Here is an 18,659-nt window from a genome sequence, read left to right on the forward strand (position 1 = left end):
GCCTTCCTGATCTTCCCCTCCATTGTAACCATTTCCCCTTGCCTCTTCTATATGAGATAGTTTACCCCATTCTGTCTCTCCCCTTCTCCTCTCATTATATTCCTCTCTCACCTCTTAATTTCACCTTTTAAGTATCATCCCTTCCTATTAAATTGGTCCTGTGCCCTCTAGGTATACCTGTAAACATATATACACACATTCACATATGTATTCATATTCCCATATACCCTCATATATATTTCTATTCCCTTCAATTATTTTCATACTGAAAAAAGTTTCATCAGTTACAATTATCGTTTTTCAATGTAGGAATATAAATAGTTCAACTTTCATAATTTCCTTATGATTTCTTTTCCCTGTTTACCTTCTCAAGCTTCTCTTGCTTCTTGTATCTGAATGTCAAATTTTCTATTCAACTCTGGCTTTTTCATCAAGAATGCTTGAAAGTCCTCTGTTCCATGGAATGACCATATTTTCCCCTGAAACATGATACTCAGTTTTGCTGGGTGGGTGATTCTTGGTTTTAATCCAAGCTCCTTTGCCCTCCGGAATATCATATTCCAAGCCCTTTGATCCCTTAGTGTAGAAGCTGCCAGATCCTGTGTTATCCTGATTGTGTTTCCACAATATTCAAATTGTTTCTCCTGGCTGCTCATAATATTCTCTCCTTGAACTGGGAATCCCAGAACCTGGCTATAATATTGCTAGGAGTTTTCTTTTTGGGATCTTTTTCAGGAGGTGATTGGTAGATCCTTTCAACCTCTATTTCGCCCTCTGGTTTTAAAACATGAGGGTAGTTTTCCTTGAGAATTTCTTGGAGGATGATTTCTAGGTTCTTTCTTTGATCACAGCTTTCAGGTAGTCCAAGACTTTTTAAATTATCTCTCCTGGATCTATTTTCTAGGTCAGTGGTTTTTCCAATGAGATATTTCACATTGCCTTCTATTCTTTCATTTGTTTGGATCTGTTTAACAGCATCTTGATTTCTCATAAAGTCACTAGCTTCCATTTACTCCAATCTAATTCTGAAGGAATGATTCTCTTCAGTGAGCTTTTGAGATTCTTTTTCCATCTGGCAAATTCGGATTTTTAAGGCATCCTTCTCCTCATTGCCTTTTTAAGCCTCTTGTCGTTTGAGTTAGTCTGTTTTTTAAGGTGTTATTTTCCTCAGTCAGGCTGTTGACTCTCATTTTGTAATTTTTTTTGCATCATTCTAATTTCTCTTCCCAATTTTTCCTCCACTTCTCTTATCTGCTTCTTAAGATCCTCTATGGCCTGTAGCCAGCTCGTGTTTTTCTTGGAAGCTTTTGGTGCAGGAGTTCTGTCTTCACTGTCTTCCTCTTGTTCCTTGCTTTGATCCTTTTTGTCCCCAAAATAGGAGTCTAATGTTGGATTGCTTTGCTTGATTTGTTTCCTTTGTCTGCTCATTTTGCCACTCAATTACTTGACTTTTGGGCTTTTTGCCACAGTAGGACTCTGCTACCAGACAGGGGAGCTTTGTACCAAACACTGGGGTTTTCTCAGCTGCCAAAGGTATTAGTTGGGTGCCCTCTTTGAAGCCTCCACACACTCTGGCAAGCTGGTCACATACCCCAGGACCTCCACCCTAGACCACAATCCAGATCCAAGCAGGTTAAAGCAAGAGCGATTACCCCTCAGACTTGTTGCTTGGTCCCCCTACACTCTGCAGAGCTGAAGCTGCCACATGGGGTGGCTGCAAGGCTGTGGCTTCTCACCCCGGGGGAAGAGGCCGACGCACTCCCAACAACTGGATCCCAAAGTCCACACTACACTGACCTCTCACTTTGTCCTTAGCATCTATGTGTTGATAATTCTGGAAACGGCCACAGCTGCTGGTGATCTGGAGTCCCTCCAGTAGGTGGTTGGTCAGGCCCGCCCTGGGGCTAAAACCTCGGGTAGGGCTGGGCTCAGCACCCAGAGCGCCATGCTGGCCAATTCCTGCTGTGCTGTCCTCAGCAGGAGTTAGCTTCTTTGTGTCATTTTGTGGGTTTTGTAGCTCCAAAGTTTGTTCAGAGTCCCCTTTTACCTGAATTGGGGGAGGTGGAAGCTGGAGTCCTGTGGAAGTCCTGTTTCTGCTCTGCCATCTTGACTCTGCCCCCTCTGATTCCACTTTTAAGGAGCACTGATCATTTTTATATCAAATATAAATCTGCCTCTTTCAATTTCTACCAATACTGCCTAATTCCACACCCCAGGGGGCAAGAAGTCCTATCCCTTATCCTAATGACAATCTTACAAATGGCATTTTTCTTTCCCCCCCCCCTCAGTTTTCTCTTGACTGAATAATCTGGAGGCCCTTTTTCCTGATTTCTTATCATCTGTGGCCTGTGAAAGCCACGCCAAGACCATCATCTCCCTATCCTATATAAAAACTGATTGATATAGTCTAAGGATTCATGACCTTTTTCGGCTACCGAGTCATACTATTGATTCACATTGACCTTGCAATCCACTGAATGTTATACATGGTAACAGTAATACTGTGTGATGATCAACTATGATTGACTTAGGTCTTCTCAGCAGTACAGTGATCCAAGATGATTCCAAAAGACTCATGATGGAAAGTGCTATCCACATCCAGAGAGAGAACTGATTGAAACTGAATGAGGATCTAAGCAGGCTATTTTTACTTTTTTGGGGTGTTTTTTTTCCCCTTTTGTTCTATTTTCTTCTTTCACAACATGTCTAATGTAGAAATATCTTTTACGTTATTGCCCATGTGTAAAATGTCAGACTGTTCGCCATCTTGAATGAATTTTGAAAATTGTTTTTATGTGTAATTGGAAAAATAAAAATTGGGGGATTTTTTGTTTGTTTTTTTGCTCTTTTTTTGGAGGGTAGTTGGGGTTAAGTGACTTGCCCAAAGTCACACGCCTAGTAAGTGTGTCAAATGTCTGAGGCCTAATTTGAATTCATGTCCTCCTAACTCCAGGGCCAGTGCTGTATTCACTGCGCCACCTAACCAGTCCTAAAAATTGTTTTCTACAATAAAGAATCAGAATCAAGCTCACTAGCCTATAACTATTTAAAGACTCCACTAATTTCTGTTATTTGACAAATCAAAATATTTGTCCTCCTTTAGTCCTTTGGTTCCTCTCTCATTTTCCATGATATTTTGCAGATCACTGACAGTAGTTGTGTTTCTTTCAGTATCCTAGGGTATAGCTCATCTGGGCCAAGTTACTTGAATTCATGAAGGGCAGCTCTCTTACCATCTGCCTACTTATCTTGTGGACCTACTCCCTATTCTGCATTTTTGTTGTCTTTCAACTCCAACAATCATCTCTGGTAGAGGAAAACAGCATGAAATAAGAGTTGGGCAGCATTACTTTCTCTCTACTAATCATTGTCATTGTGCCATTTACTTCCAAGCAGCTGGTTTTTGTTGTTATTGGTGATCATCCACTTTTCTCCAAGGTGGCCAGTCTTTGGAGAAGGAAGTGGCACACCACTTCAGTCTCTTTGCCAAGAAAACCCCAAATGGGGTCACGAAGAGTCGGACATAACTGAAAATGACTGAACAGAAGCCAAAGTCTTATTTTCCCCAAGAGAGCTGTGTGTTATCTTTAGCTGTCCTTGCATTGGCTTTCCTTTCCTTAGGTTACTCAGAGCTTTCATGCTCCTGTCCTTACTGAACTGAGCTGTGCTCACTTCCTATCTCTGTGTATGTCTTAAAAAAAAAAAAGTTTTGAAGTTATCTGTGCACTGGTGTCAATCTCTTTAGATGCCCCTTCCTTTTCCTTTTCATTGGAATGGTCTTCCCTCGTTTGGTTGGAGTCTCATTCTTGAGAACTTCTCACAATCACTTAGCCCTTGTCTTTGTGTTGTTCACATCCTGCCTTCACATCGTCAGCCTTGCGTCACCACCACCATCTGCTTTCTCCACTCCTATTCCTGGGCTGCTGAACATTCCGGGAGGAAGTCACGCAGTTGTGCTCGCTGAACCTCCTTGCAGATAACAGTCGTGTTATCTAAGCTCAGCCGGACCCTCACTCACTCTTCCTTGATTGATGCTTTATCACAACTCCCACAGCAGCTGATCTAAACCTCCCCCCTCTTCACATCCCACTCAACACTGTCACTCTCACTGCGTGCTTTACCCAGAAAACTGAAGCCATCGATTGTGAGCTTCTCCATGGGCTCCTTTCTACTCCTGAGAACCCCTCTGCATCCTTACCTGCATCCGTACCAGTCTCAACCAGGCAATGTAGGTAGACAGAATGCTAGACTCAGATTCAGAAGACCTTCCTCACATACAATGTCTTGTGATCTGGGCAGGTCATGGAACCTCTCTCAGCCTCTGTTTTCTCATCTGTAAAATGGGAATCATAATAGCACTTACCTTACAAGGTAGTATCTCAAATGAGATAATACAGTTTAATATTCTTATAAACTTTAAAGTGCTATGGGAATGTTAACTACTGTTATTAACCTTTCTGCTTGTTCCTTCACCCTGTCCCTCCTGCCTTCCTCTAGGGCTTGGTCATCAATTATTCCTTTCTCTCATCTTCAGTCATTCCCCATCCATTGGTTCCTTCCCTGCTGCCTACAAATATTCCTTCCTTCATCCTTAAAAAAAAAAAAAGTAAAAGTGGGACTGCTAGATGGTGTAGTGAATAGAGCATGGGCCAGGGCTCAGGAGGACCTGAGTTCAAATCCGGCCTCAGACACTTAACACTAACTAGCCGTGTGACTTGGGCAAGTCAGTTAACCCCAATTGCCCTACCCCCCCCCCAAAAAAAAAGCAAAAGTGAAAAAGCCTTAACTTGAATCTGACATCCCTTAGGCCATTCCCTGATATCTTCCATTCATGGTCTCTGCCTTGTTCTGGCCTGCTTCTCAGCCCCTCACAGCTAGGCATCTGTCTCCACCACTCCACCAAAACTGCTCTTAAAGGTTATAAATGAGCTCAGCTGTGAAAATGGCCTTTTCATAGTCCCCATAATGCTTAGCCACCCCTCCCTTCTAGAAACTTACTCTTCCCCTAGGCTTTAGGGACACTGTTCTCTCCTGGATATCTTCCTGTCTATCCAGATACTTCTCACCAGGTCCAAAGCATGAATGTCCCTGAAGACTCTCTCCTTGGTTCCCTTCTCCCTTGGTGACCTCACCAGCTTTCATGGGTTCAATTATCATCTCCTTTACTTGGCTTTGAAAACCCTTCATAAGCTAGCCCTCCTCTCACCTTTCAATTTCATGATTTGTTCATCCTCTTCATGTACTCTTTAACCCAGTGACATTGGCCTCTTTCTTGTTCCTTACTCCAGACACTCCATCTCCCAACTCCATACACTTTAACTGACTGTCTTTCATGTCGGGAATTCTTTCCCTCCTTACCTCTGCCTCCTTGCTCCCTTGGCTTGCTTGAAATCTCAGCTAAAATTCCACTTTCAGTAGGAAGCCTTTCCCAGGCCTCCTTAATCTCTTGTGTTTTCCCTCTAAAATCACCTCCAGTACATACATACATACATGTATCTTGTTTGTACATAGCTGTCTGCATGTTATTTCCCCCATTAGGTTGTGAGTCCTCAAGGACAGGGACTTTTTTTGCCTTTCTTTGTATGCCCAGAACTTAGTACACATAGTAAGTTGCTTAACAAATCCTTGTTGACTTTATCTCCATATAGATGACTCCCAAATCTGTCTATTCTTTCTCCCTAATTTCTCTCCCAAACTCCAGCCCCACTCCCTACCTGAAGGACCCTTTCACATGGGTATCTCATTAGCATTTCAACCTCAACATGTCCAAAACATAATTCATCATTTCCCTACTCAAACCCAACCTTCTTCTAAACTTTCCTTGTTTTATTAAGAATACAGCCGTCTGGGGCAGCCAGGGGCGCAGTGAGTAAGAGCACCGGCCCCAGAGTCAGGAGACCTGGGATTGGTTCCGGCCTCAGATACTCAGAACCCACACAAAAATAACTGGCCGTGTAACCTTGAGCAAGTTACTTAATAACTCCAATTGCTTTGAAAAAAAAAAAGAATACAGCCGTCCTCATGACCATGTAGGTCTGTAACCTTAAATTCATCTCAGACTATTCCCTAACCCTCGCACCCCATACACACATTACTTGCCAACACTTGTGGTTGTGATTGTAGCTCCACATCTCTTTCATCCATCTCCTTGTCTTCACTTGCTGCCAGCATCATAGTTTAGGCCCTCATTATCTCTAGCACAGACCATTTCACCAGCCCCCTGATTTGTCTCCCTGCTTCCAGTCCTCCTGTCTCCAATCTATCTTCCACATAACACCCCCCCCCCCCCCCCCCCCCCCCCCCCCCCCTCTCCCCCCCCCCACCCCCCCCCCCCCCTCCCGAACTGCCTTTTCATTGACTATCCCCATATACTTAATGCTCTCTTCCTTACCTCTGCCTCCTGGATTCCTTCAAAACTCAGTTCAAAACCCATATTCTGCAGGAGGCCTTTCCTGCTCCCTCCCTCCCCCAGCTAGTTTCTCTCTCCCTGGGAGAGAGAATGGGAGCTCCTAGAAGACAGGAACTATGTATTTGCTTCTGTGTCCCCAGTGCAGTGCTCGGCACACAGTAGGCACTTAATAAATGTTCACTGACTTTATGAAGCTCAGGTCTGACCATGTTATTTCCTAAATGTAAACAAACCTTCACTGGCTCTCTTTTACCTCTAGGATACAAACCCATTTAACCTAGCATTTGAGGCCCTTATATAATTATGATTCCTTTTTACATTTATTTATATTCCTTTTTTCCTTATATAATTATGATGCCTTTCCTCCTTTTTACATACTATATATTTTAGCCAAACTGAACTATTTGCTTTTAGACAAACTCTTTTTTTTTTTCTTAGCAAGCATTCTTCAATTTATTCTTTGTTTATAAAACAAACTAACAAAACAAAACATCTATGTGGTGGCCACCACAGCTGCCTGGGCCCTCTGAACAGATGTACTAGTGTGAGTCTTTATAAAATGTACCATGGTTTACAAGATTTGCCGTGGTTGGGAGATTCTTGATAGGGAGACTTGATGAACAAAGTCTCCTCCCACAGGTCTGGAGCTAGGCTGCTGTATGTTTTGGAGATGGCATCGAAGGTAACTTTAGCCAAGTTGCCCAGAGTGGCAGTACAACAGCTAGTATGATGTAGCAGTCATCAATTCCAGCCATCATCGGAAGCTTCTTAGGCACAGGAGCTAAGACAACACCAGTGCCTCTAGGGGCACCAGAACTGGTCCACATTGTCTAGTGACATTGCAGGGCACAGTGGGAGGCTTGCCATTCTTGTTGCTCCAGTAGCCATGTCTCACAAGAAAGAAGCGCAGCTTGGCCAGAATGATAACACCACAAATAGCCATGACCACTTCCTTAGAGCACTTGACACCCTGACCATCATAGCCATTGTAGTTGCCAGTGGCCACAAAAGCCTTGAAAGTGGCAAATTGGGGTGGCTAGGTGGCGCAGTGAATAGAGCACCAGCCCTGGAGTCATGAGGACCTGAGTTCAAATCTGACCTCAGACACTTAACACTTACTAGCCGTGTGACCTTGGGCAAGTCATTTAACCCCAATTGCCTAGCCTTCCCCCCTCCAGAAAACAAACAAAAAAAAAGTGGTAAATTGTCCAGCTCTAGTCTGTTTCTAAACAGGCATGATCTTCAGAATCTCATTCTTCAATAAGGGCCCCAGGAAAAAAAAATCTATAATCTCAGAATCCTTGATAGGAAGGGACAAAAGATAGATCTCCTCCAAGGACTTGATCTTCATGTTCTTGACTATCCTACCCAACTTAGTGACAGGAACCTACTCCCTGTCTTTGGCCTTTCCTCACCAGGTCTTGCAGCCATGGCTCTGGGTTCAACAACAGCCCAACCTTGACCTTGACATCAGTTCCCACTGCCAAGGCCATGTGGAAGCCCCCTTGGCCTCTGACTCTGGAGCCCCACCTTCCCATGCAGCACTGGAATGTTATTCACCATTTGGTGTTTACTAGAAGTATTAATGCAAGCTCAACATTGCATCTTCTACCTGTGTACATTCATGCAAGCCATCTTCCATGCCTAGAGCCCGCCCCCTCCTCACCACCTCCTGTCAGAATCTTTATCTTCCTTCACAGATCATCTTAGGTACAACCTCCTCCATAAAAACAATTCTTAGTATTCCTTCCCTCCTAAATTGCCTTGCATTGCCTTAAATATCTATATACATGTTATAATCACCTAGTAGAAGGCAAGTTTCTTGAGGGCAGGGGGCTATTTTATTTCTGTCTTATATTCCTAAAGCCTAGCACAATGTCAGGTGTTTAATAAATAGTTGTTGAATTGTTCAATTGAATTGAATGTCTTTACTTACAGAGTTTATTTTATTTGAGCATCTCATAGTGCTTTTCCAAATTGTGTTTTTAGGACTTCCCTAAGATGAAATGGGTCTAGGGTAAATTTTTCTCTAAACTGTTTTCTCCCTTTATACTGTCCCCATATGAACTTAATCATCTATATGAGACCAAGTTAAAATGACTATCAAGGGCCACCTTGACAGGGTATGAAGGGTCAGAAAAGGTAGGTCATGGAGGGCTATAGGTGATGGGGGAGTAGAAAGCAGTGATGCAAGGGAAGGGGGAAAGCACAGGCCCATCACTCTGCCCTTGTGATGGGAGGAAATTCAGGCTGACCATATAAATATAAACCTCAGGTGTTTTCTGGCACTATCTTCCGCTTCCCTGAATCACTGCCCCACAAAATTTAGGGCTTTGGTCAGTGTAATAGCAATCAAAGAAATACTTAATGCCTTGTTTCAGCTATTTAGTTGACATAAACTTGTTTATGTTTCAGTTCAAGTTTCTTTTGAGCCTTGCCCATGATTATATCAAGTCTTTGTTGAGAAACAGAACTTGTGAACCCTAGAACTTGTGAATTCCTGTTGCTGATGCAGCAGGAAGGGGAGGCGCTAATGACCATATATATATGGAGAAGTCCAAGCTTGGAGAGAACAGAACTTGTGGTAGAAGAACTGAGAAGAGAACTCTTGTGGTGGCAAAGTCAAGAAGTAGAAAACTTGTGGTATTCCAGTACTCTGTTTGTCTGCTCTGTCTGTGATGATTTTTGGTTGTGATACTTTGTACAGAAGCCCTGGGACCTTACTGGAAGGCCTGGAAGAGGATTTTCTGGTTGTCTGTTTACAGAAGTCCTGGAGGAGGGTTTTGGAGGTCCTGGGACTTCCCTGATGATTTGTGCTGACCTCTCAGACCTTGTTTGTGGGTCCATGTTGATTTCTATGTTGATGATTTGTGTTAACTTCTTGAACCTTGTTTGTGGGTCTCTGTTGATTCCGCAGGTAGATAGTGAATTGATGATGATGCTGGCAATGTTTATGGATATTATTGTGGCTCTCTTAAGCTTTGTCTTCCCAGAAACAGGAATTGTGAAGGACTTGAGGTGTACTAGACACTGTGAGCTTCAACATGGAACAGGTGCTGGACAAGGAACTGAACAAGGAGCTAGACAAGGAGCTGAGAGCTGCCTCCCTTTGAGTCCAGGTGACAGTTGGGTAGATTTGGGCAGGAGCTGGGACCATGGAAGAGGAACCATGGAATCTGAGGACCAGCCTTGAGTCAAGATGAAAAGACCTCTTCTTGAGTATTTAATGCTGACTGAGAAGACTATGACTTACTGTGACCTAGGGGTGGAGAACTTGGACTTTTGTACTTTGTGTCCCTTAAGGAGTCTTGCTCCTTAAGGATGATTGAGTTAAGCTCTTACTGAATATCTTTTGCTTAAAACTATGTGGCCACTTTGGTGAAAACTATGTGGCTGCTTTACTGATAAGTTGCCATATTATAACATTGTGAATGCTGTACTTTGGTTTCTGTCAATGTTTTGTCTTAGTTTATTACTGAATAAATAGACAGTTCACTATACTATGTAATCAGAAGCTTTAAGCTGTTCACAGCAGCAGTCCTCTGGAAAGCTGCTCGTGCTAGGCTTTACAGTCAGTTAGGGACTACGCTACTTTTAATAAATAGCCTAGTGGTAGAAGTTTTTTTTTTTTAAGAGGGAATGGAAGGAGTATAAAAAAAGAATGTATCAAAGAGAGATGAAAAGTCATATTATGGGGCATCTAGGTAGTGTAGTGAATAGAGCACCGACCCTGGAGTCAGAAGGATCTGAGTTCAAATCCAGTCTCAGACATTTGACAACCCTACTGTGTGACCTTGGGCAAGTCACTTAACCCCAATTGCCTTACCTTCCCCCTCCAAAAAAAGAGAGAGATGCATTATAAAATGGGGGTTTACATGGTTTGTGATATATGTGACTTTCACACTGACACAGAATTGTTATCAATTATATGACTCAGAGGTCAGCTACCCCAAACCATAACTAAAAAGTAATGCCCTCTATAGAATTCCCCACCAGTGACCTCCAGTGATGAAGAGCCCACAACCATAGCAGCCCATTCCACTTTTGGTCTGCTCAATCAAGTTTTCCTTCCATCAGACTAAATCTGTCAACCTCCATCTTTTCCACATTGGTCAGTCCTCTGGGGCCAAGCAGAACCATTCAGATTCCTCCTTCATATAACAGCCCCACAAATACATGAAGATAGCTGTCATGGTCTCCTTAAAGTCTTCTCTTCTCCAGACTAAACAACACCAGTTCCTTCAAACCATCCTTATGTGCAGGGGTTCTTAAAGTTTTCATTTTCATAGTCACCCTCCCTATAAGTACTCCAGTTTAGAAGTGCTATTCCTAAGATTTAGTGCTCAGAACTGAACATGATGTTCCAAATGTAGTCTCATCAAGATAGAACACAGTGGGACTACCACCTCCTTCATTATTCCTCTCATAATTCAGCTTGAGCTTGTATCAGCTTAGAGGTAAGGGCTGTATATTTCAAAACTGACCTATATTGAGCCTTCAGTCCTCTAAAACTCACAGGTTTAGTGGGGTTTTTATATGAACTGCTTTTTAGCCATTTTATACTTATGCAGATGATTTTTGACCTAAAATGTAAGCCTTTACTTTGATCTCATTAAATTCCATACCATTAGATTTCACCCAAAGTTCTAGCTTGTTAAGATCCCTTTGGATAATCTTTTTGAGTGATTTCGACCTGGCATAAGGGAGACATTTATTTGTAAAACTAAATAATTCCTTATCTCGAATATCATCCAATTCCTTGTTTCTTTCCCTGACACTATTGCCTATCCAAGTTGAGAACCAGGATAGTGGTAGATGTCTCATATTCCAACAGCATGTACAACCACATGAATCAGGACTTGGGGGAGTTTAAATTCAGACTGAAATATCTTGGTATTTCACAGTGGTGAGAAGGACATGGCTGAAAAACCAGAGAACTTACAGTTAGATGTGTCACTGAATGTTCTTTTAAAAGGAAGCTTACATTTTAGGCAGATTTCATTCTGCTATCTTCTTTGACAACTTGAAATTGACCATATAGGAGAGGGCTGGACCTGAATTCAAATTTGGTCTCTGACACTTCCTAGCTGTGTGACCCTGAGCAAGTCACTTAACCTCTGTATCCAGTTTTCCCATTTATAAAATGAGAAAATAGCAGCACCTAGTGCTTAGAGTGGTGTTCCAGGGTTGTTGTAAAGAAAAAAATATGAGATAATATTTATAAATCACTTGGCAAACCACAAAGCACAATATAAGTGTTATTATTGTTGTTTGTTTGATACATTTTTTAAAAAGACAGGCCTATTAGGAGCAAACAGAAATTTAATGGAGAAGAATCTCTTTTATTGAGAGGTTGGAATGAATGAATGGAAATGATGGTACCTAAAGGCTGGCAACTTTGCAGATTTGGAGGCCATATCTCTGAAAGAGATTATATAAGGACAAGTGTAATGGTTCAAGCTGAGCAATGGAAGACAAAGTCCTGAGTTCTGGACCACCAGTCACTGTCATTCATTCCGACAATTTTACACATATGATGCCATAGCCTAAATAAGGTCGAGTTATTCCTCTGTGTCCCTACATATGCAGCCTTGAAAACAGTCTCAGTGCCAGCAACAAGACCACAGAATACCAGGGCTGCAAAGAACCTCAGAGCTCATTTGGCCCAACTCCCTCATTTCTGAGACCAAGGCAGTTGAAGGGGCTTGTTCAGGGCTGCTCATCAAAGCAGGGGGTATGGCCGGAAGTCATGTGGGTATAGCCAGGTCTTCTGACTCTGTGCCCTACACCACACTTCTTCCTCACATGAAAGAAGAGAGGTGAGTTTACATTTGTGTGAGTGGACCAGTTAATTAACTAAAACATTTATTGAACACCTATTCTGTGCCCAGAACTGTAACGGTATAAGGATAAGTACCAAATATGCTGCTCACCTCTGCCCCAACACTCTGCACCTCAGGCAACCTGCCCTGCTACATGGAGTAGTCCAACAAGACTTTATAGAGGATCTAGGATTTGAATTGGGACAAAATCCATGACTGAACTGTGAGTGGGCATAGAAAAAGGGTAGGTAAAAGGAAGAAGAGTGGAATGTATTAAGAGTGTGAGGATGGGGCAGCTAGGTGGCATAATGAATAGAGCACAGGCCCTGGAGACAGAAGAACCTGAGTTCAAATCTGGCCTCAAGACACTTAAAACTTAGTAGCCGTGTGACCTTGGGCAAGTCACTTATAACCCCAATTGCCCTGCCCTCCCCTCTCCAAAAAACAGGGAAAAAAGAATGTGAGGAAAAACAGGAATCAGAGGGAGAAAGCATGAGGGAGAGTATCTGAGCAGAGGTCAAGGGAAAGAGAAACAGAAGTGATTTTTTCATTGGAGTGTGCTACAGACCACTTGGACAAAAGAGGAACAGATGTGAAGTTTGGAAAACTCCCCCATACTAGAACGAAAGTCTAGAACAGAGGCATGATATAGTAGTGCGGGGGGGGGGGGGGGGGGCCCTGGGTGGGTCTTCAATTATCCGGACATCTGCTGGGGTTCTCTCTCTGCCAAAACAGAACTGGTCATTTCCTGGCTTGCCCTAGTGATCATTTCTTCCTTCAAAAGATAGAGGAACCAATATTAGGAGATAACATTCTGGATTTGATTCTCCCTAACAAGGTTTCTGGGGTGGAAAAGATGGGAACCATTGGTAGAAGTAATGATTATACCTAAGGAGTTTGTAGTAGAAAAATAGAGGAAATCTGAGCACATTAGTCTGACACACATTCTAAAAGGTTCAGTGGAAAGATGGGATTACATAGAGTAAAATGCTTCAGGGGAAGTCAGCCTTCTGAAGACACAAAGAGAAAATGATTCCATTGAGGATGAAAAGGGGGACTTGTCTGAAGAGAGTGATGTGGATACACAGAGAACTCATCAACCAACTTAGATTTTAAAAATAGATATACGGAAGATGGAAACAAGGCCAGGTGACAGAGGACAAATATAAGAGAATGGCATGGTTCTGTAAAAATAGTGTTAGGATTTCTGAAGCTCAGAATGAGCTATGGTTGGTATGGGAAGCTAAGAACAATAAAAGGGGGGAGATGTTTTAGCTACATTATGAGAAAAAGGAGAATCAAAGAAGAGAGGAGACCTTTGCTTGGTTGGATGGGACAATGATGACTAGCAGAGATGCTCAATTCCTATTTGTTTCTGTTTTCTCTGAAAAGGAGACCTTTTTACTGGTCATGATAGAATAAAGATGACTACCAGGTTGTCAATACCAAAGGTAAATCAGGAGTTATTAAGAGACCCCCTGACTGCTCTTGATGCATTCAGGCCATCAGGACCAGCTGAATTACCTCCTCTGGTGCTAAAAGAAACTTTAGCTGAGATTTCTGAGCCACTATATTTGAAAGACTATAGAAAACAGAAAAAGTACCATCGGATCAGAGAAGGGTACATTTTCCAGTTTTCTAAAAAGGTAAGAGAAAAGAGTTTGCAAACTGTAGGTCTGGGAGCTTTTGATAAAGTACCTCATATGATTCTTGTGGAAAAGATGGAGATATATAGATTAAATGATAATACAATCAGTTGCATTCAGAGCTGGTTGGGTGACTGAACTGAAAGAATAGTTGTAAATGATTCAATGTTAACTTGGCAGGAGGTCTCCTGTGGATTGCCCCAGGGATCTATGCTTGGTCTTGTTCTACTCAGCATTTTTATCAGTGATTTGATTAAAGGCATAGACGTTATGCTCATCAAATTTTCAAATGACACAAAGCCAAGGGGGAGAGCTAACACAAAGGATGACAGAGTCCAGATTCAAAAGAATCTTGGGGGTGGCCAAATGGTGCAGTGAGTAAGAGCTCCGGCCCCAGCGTCTGGGAGACCTGGGATCGGTTCCAGCCTCAGATACTCGGCACCCACACAAAAATAACTGGCCATGTAATCTTGAGCAAGTTACTTAACCCCGATTGCTTAAAAAAAAAAAAAGAATCTTGGCAACATTGGGCTGAATCTAATAAGATGAAACTAAAAAGTAAAGTCCTGTACTTGGGTACAAAAAATCAACTTCATATGAGATGGGGGAAGCAGAGATAGACAAGAAGTTGTTCTGGAAAAGATGGGAATTTTAGTGGACTGCAAGTTCAATATGGATCAGCAGAGTGATGTGGACACCTAAAAAGTTAGTGCAGAGTTGGGCTGATTTAAGCAGGGTGTAGTTTCCAGAATTACGGAGGTGAATTCTGCCCTAGTCTACTCATCTGGAGCACTGTTTAACAAGGTTAGTAATAAGCTGAAGAGTATACGGGGGGGGGGGGCGGCTGGGAGGATGAAGGGACTTGAATCTGTACCCTATGAGAAGCAATGGACAGAACAGGGTTTATTTAGTCTAGAGAAGAGAAGACTCAGGGGGTAACATGATCGTGGTCTTCAAGTATCTGGAGTATTAGCATTTGGAGAAGGGACTGGATTAGTTCCATTTGGCGTCAGAGGGCAGAATCTGGAGTAAAGGATGGAAGTTACAGATTGGCAAGGAAATGAGTCCCAGGTATGCAGGGAAAAGGGAAGGCCACCCGAGTGGAAGTGGAGTGTAACTGAAGATAAAGGGAGACAAGGTCAGATGTGGTGATGATGGAAAGCAAAGGAATACAACAATCTAGTTATAGAGACAAACAAACAGACCTCATCAAGGGGCCATTGCTCTCCTCATCTGACTGGATGTGAGAGACAATAGGGAGCCATCGTGGCTGCTTAAACCAGGGGAATGATGTGCTGAGAAGAGGGTAGCACCTCCCCATAAAGCTGCATTGAAAAATACCAGAGAAACATCTCATCTTTTGGTAACAGCTTTCTGGGAAGAAAAATCCCTACCCCTTAGAGGTCTGACACATCCCATTCCTATGCTTAGAATCATGATCTAGGCCTTATACCTTTCACTCCCACCCCAGACTTTCTACTCAGGTGAATAGCAGTTAATATTTATATATATATATATATATATATATATATATATATATATGTAATATTACATATATATTATGTTATTATATATATATGTATGTATGTATGTATTGGTTGAATGCAAAGCTGTTGGAGTTAGCCCGATCCCCTAGTTAGTTTCTGGACCGATGGTGGAGTCTCCTTCAGAGAGATTAGATAGAGGATCACTCGTCCTTGGCAAAGTCAGTAATGCTTTCTGTGGATAACTCCAGAATACGCCCCAAGCAAGCTCAGTTCTTCTCTCAATGTGAATGGTTTCTGGGAGATGAGACTGCTTTTTGAAATGTTTTGTGTGTGTGTTTTTTTTAAGAGATTCTAAGTCTGTTTTGGACACCGGATAATTAGTTGTCATAAAAGCCAGAATTTTTCATGAAGCTGTTTGAATTTGTTTTCCCTTTAAAGACTAGTGTTCAAAACAAAGCTAGCTTCCCATTTGGCTGCTGGTGAATACAGGGAGAGCAGTGAACCCTCGATGAGGTCGCAGTTTGTTCCTTGCTACAACCAGAGTGTTTTATCATTTTGCTTTCTATCATCTAGATAGCAAAACAGCAGCATTGAATTTCCACGTCTGCATTTTAAGATTGGGGGTGGGGAGTTTAGAAGGAGGCGATGAGCAAAGGGGGAGAAGAAGGAAACCGAAAAGAAGACAAAGGAGTTTGACAATTTCAAATGGCATTTCATTATGCATTCCATCCTCCAAACCTAATCCAGGAGAGGCAAGCTTTCCCAGGGTAATTATAATAGGGCATGCAGAATGGCGGATAGATGCTTAAGAAGAAAGCTGTGTTCGAAAAGTGTTAGAAACTTAGCATGGAGAAGGCCTCCTGACAATGTTACCAGCCTTCGAAAGCTCAGTTTTTCTATGAGAGGAGCAGCTTAGTGTGAGAGAAGGCGTGGGAGTGGGTTCCAGAATAATGGGGATACCTGTCTTAAACTGCATCCCTGACTTACAATCTTGGAGCCCATCTCTGAGCAAAAGGCATAAAGGTGGTAGGCTCTTTCTTTTTCATTCTCATGGTGTCATTCAGGCTCAGAAAGCTTAGCACATCCAACTCTCTCTTTTCCCTCCCCCTTCCCTTTTCCTTACTAGCCTCCCAGGCAACTTTTCCTTCTGGATATCATTGATGTCTGTCCCTTCTTTTCCATCCCCACTGTCACCACTGTGGCTCAGTGCCTCATCACTTCACGTCCAGATCATTGCAATACCCTCTTAATTGATCTCTCTGCTTGTTGTCTCTTAATATTCCCTTCCCCGTCCCATCTTGAAATGCACAACTGCCAGAATCATCTTCCAAAACACTGCTTTTATCATGTTATCATATCGGTTTGAAATCTTCAGCAACTCTAGTTATATAAAGGATAACATCTAAGCTCCTCAGCCTGACTTCCAAAGTCCCAACTTACCTTTGTGTTTCATTGCTTCCCTTATCCTAATCCTTGCCCTTATCTCCCAGTCTACTCTTTGTCCCCCCAAAAGGACTTGCACAGTGATGCTCTGACACTTTTGTACACATTTGATACCCCAAGTGCCATCATCGGAAATAATCCAAGGGACCTTGGCCAAGTCCCTTCGTTTTTATGGACCTCACTTTTCTCATCTGTAAAATGAGGCTAAACTAGACCACCTCTAAGCTCTCTCCCAGCCCTAGGTCTATGATCCTGTGAACCCAAACCCTGGTTTTGTGAAAAGACTTCTCCTACCACAGAAAGTCACTCTGGTCGTTCCCTCCTTAGAAGCCTTCCAGCTTTAAATGCCCCAACCACTCCTCTGGCAGCTCGGCATAGTCTGCTGTGTATCATTAGTTATCTTGTGTGGGCGTGGGACTTGTCTCCTCAGTTTTCCTGAGAGCTTCTTGAGGGCAGAGACTTTATCACATCTTATTTATGTTTGTGTTTTCTGTGGTGCCTAGTAAAGTACTCTACCCATAGTCATAGCTTGAAAAGTATTGAATTGATTCATGTTTTCACTTGAAAGTATATAGACTTTTGTCCTTGGATTAAACCCTGAGAGAGCAAGGACTGAGAACTTCAGTATTTTAAGCAACACCTGGAGCCCAACCAGTAAATATGAGTGAAAAAGATACAAAGAATAGAATTGTAGGCTTTAGAGCTCAAGGGGACCTCAGTGATCATCTAACTCAGGCCTGCAAAGCCAGCAGCCTGCCAAAGGATTTTGGGCAGCCCACAAAAAATGTAGGGGATATTTTCCACCACTTGTTTTGTGGGCTGCCCCTTTGGTGTGCCTGCGGGCTGTTCAGACCTGACCTAATGCCAACTCATTTTACAGCTAAGAAAACTGAACCACAAGGACTTCCCTAAGATTGTACAGGGAGCAGGACTGAGATGCTTAGCACTGTCGTCTAACCTCTAGATGGAAAGGACCTTACTACAGAACAACCCAGTCCTTCATTTAATGTGTGTATTCGGTACATACTGCCTGCAAGGAGCTGAAGATTAGGGGTAAAGACAAAATGAAACCGTCCTCTTTGCCCTCAAGAAGATTACATTCTACAGTGGGTAAGCAATCTGTACAGTCCCAGGTATTCAGAGTAAATACAAAGTCATCTGGAGGGTGCAAAGGTGAGCACTGACAACTGGGGGAATCAGGAAGGGCCTCACATAGGAGATGGTGCTTGGGCTGAGTCTTGAAGGGAATTGCTGTTGTTTCTAAGAGGACCAGTGATATCGTGGCCTGCCTGTGAGTTGGATTTAAGTGAGGCAAAGTTGTGTAAAGTTGTCCCACTCTCTCTGTTCCTGAGTCAAGAAGGATGGTGTTGGCCTGGGATGTAGTGGAGGACCTTGGCGTCTTTGATGTCTGACCAAGCTGTAAGCCTACACAGCACCTGCGTTAGCTGCCTTTGTGGTGGTTGGAGCGATTTGTTCTCATGTGCCCCTTCTGCTAGGGAGGAGTCCCAGGAGGCAAAAATAAGAAAGGAAAGCATTCCAGGCAGGGGGATGGCCTGTATGGACCGCAAAAGCATGGGAGCAGGGGAAGGTCAGAGGAAGCTAAGGCCCAGGGAGGTTAAGTGATCTGCCAAGATCATGGGGCTCCTAAATAGGAGAGCCAGGACTCCCACCTCCTGCAGATCCTCTGACTCCGAGCTGACTCCAAACCCAGGGCTCTTTCCACTCGGCAGCACAGCCTCCCTGGCCAGATGCTCGAATGCATAACTCTGCACTCCCTGAGAACTCACAGAATTCAAAATTCAGAGGATGAGTGATACTGGTGACCCTGTGATACTAGTCACTTTAAGTCCTC

Source organism: Petaurus breviceps, unplaced genomic scaffold (genome assembly GCF_028583685.1).
Source record: "Petaurus breviceps papuanus isolate PSGF00001 unplaced genomic scaffold, PetGlider_PUasm1.0 90779, whole genome shotgun sequence".
NCBI classification, from domain to species: Eukaryota; Metazoa; Chordata; class Mammalia; order Diprotodontia; family Petauridae; genus Petaurus; species Petaurus breviceps.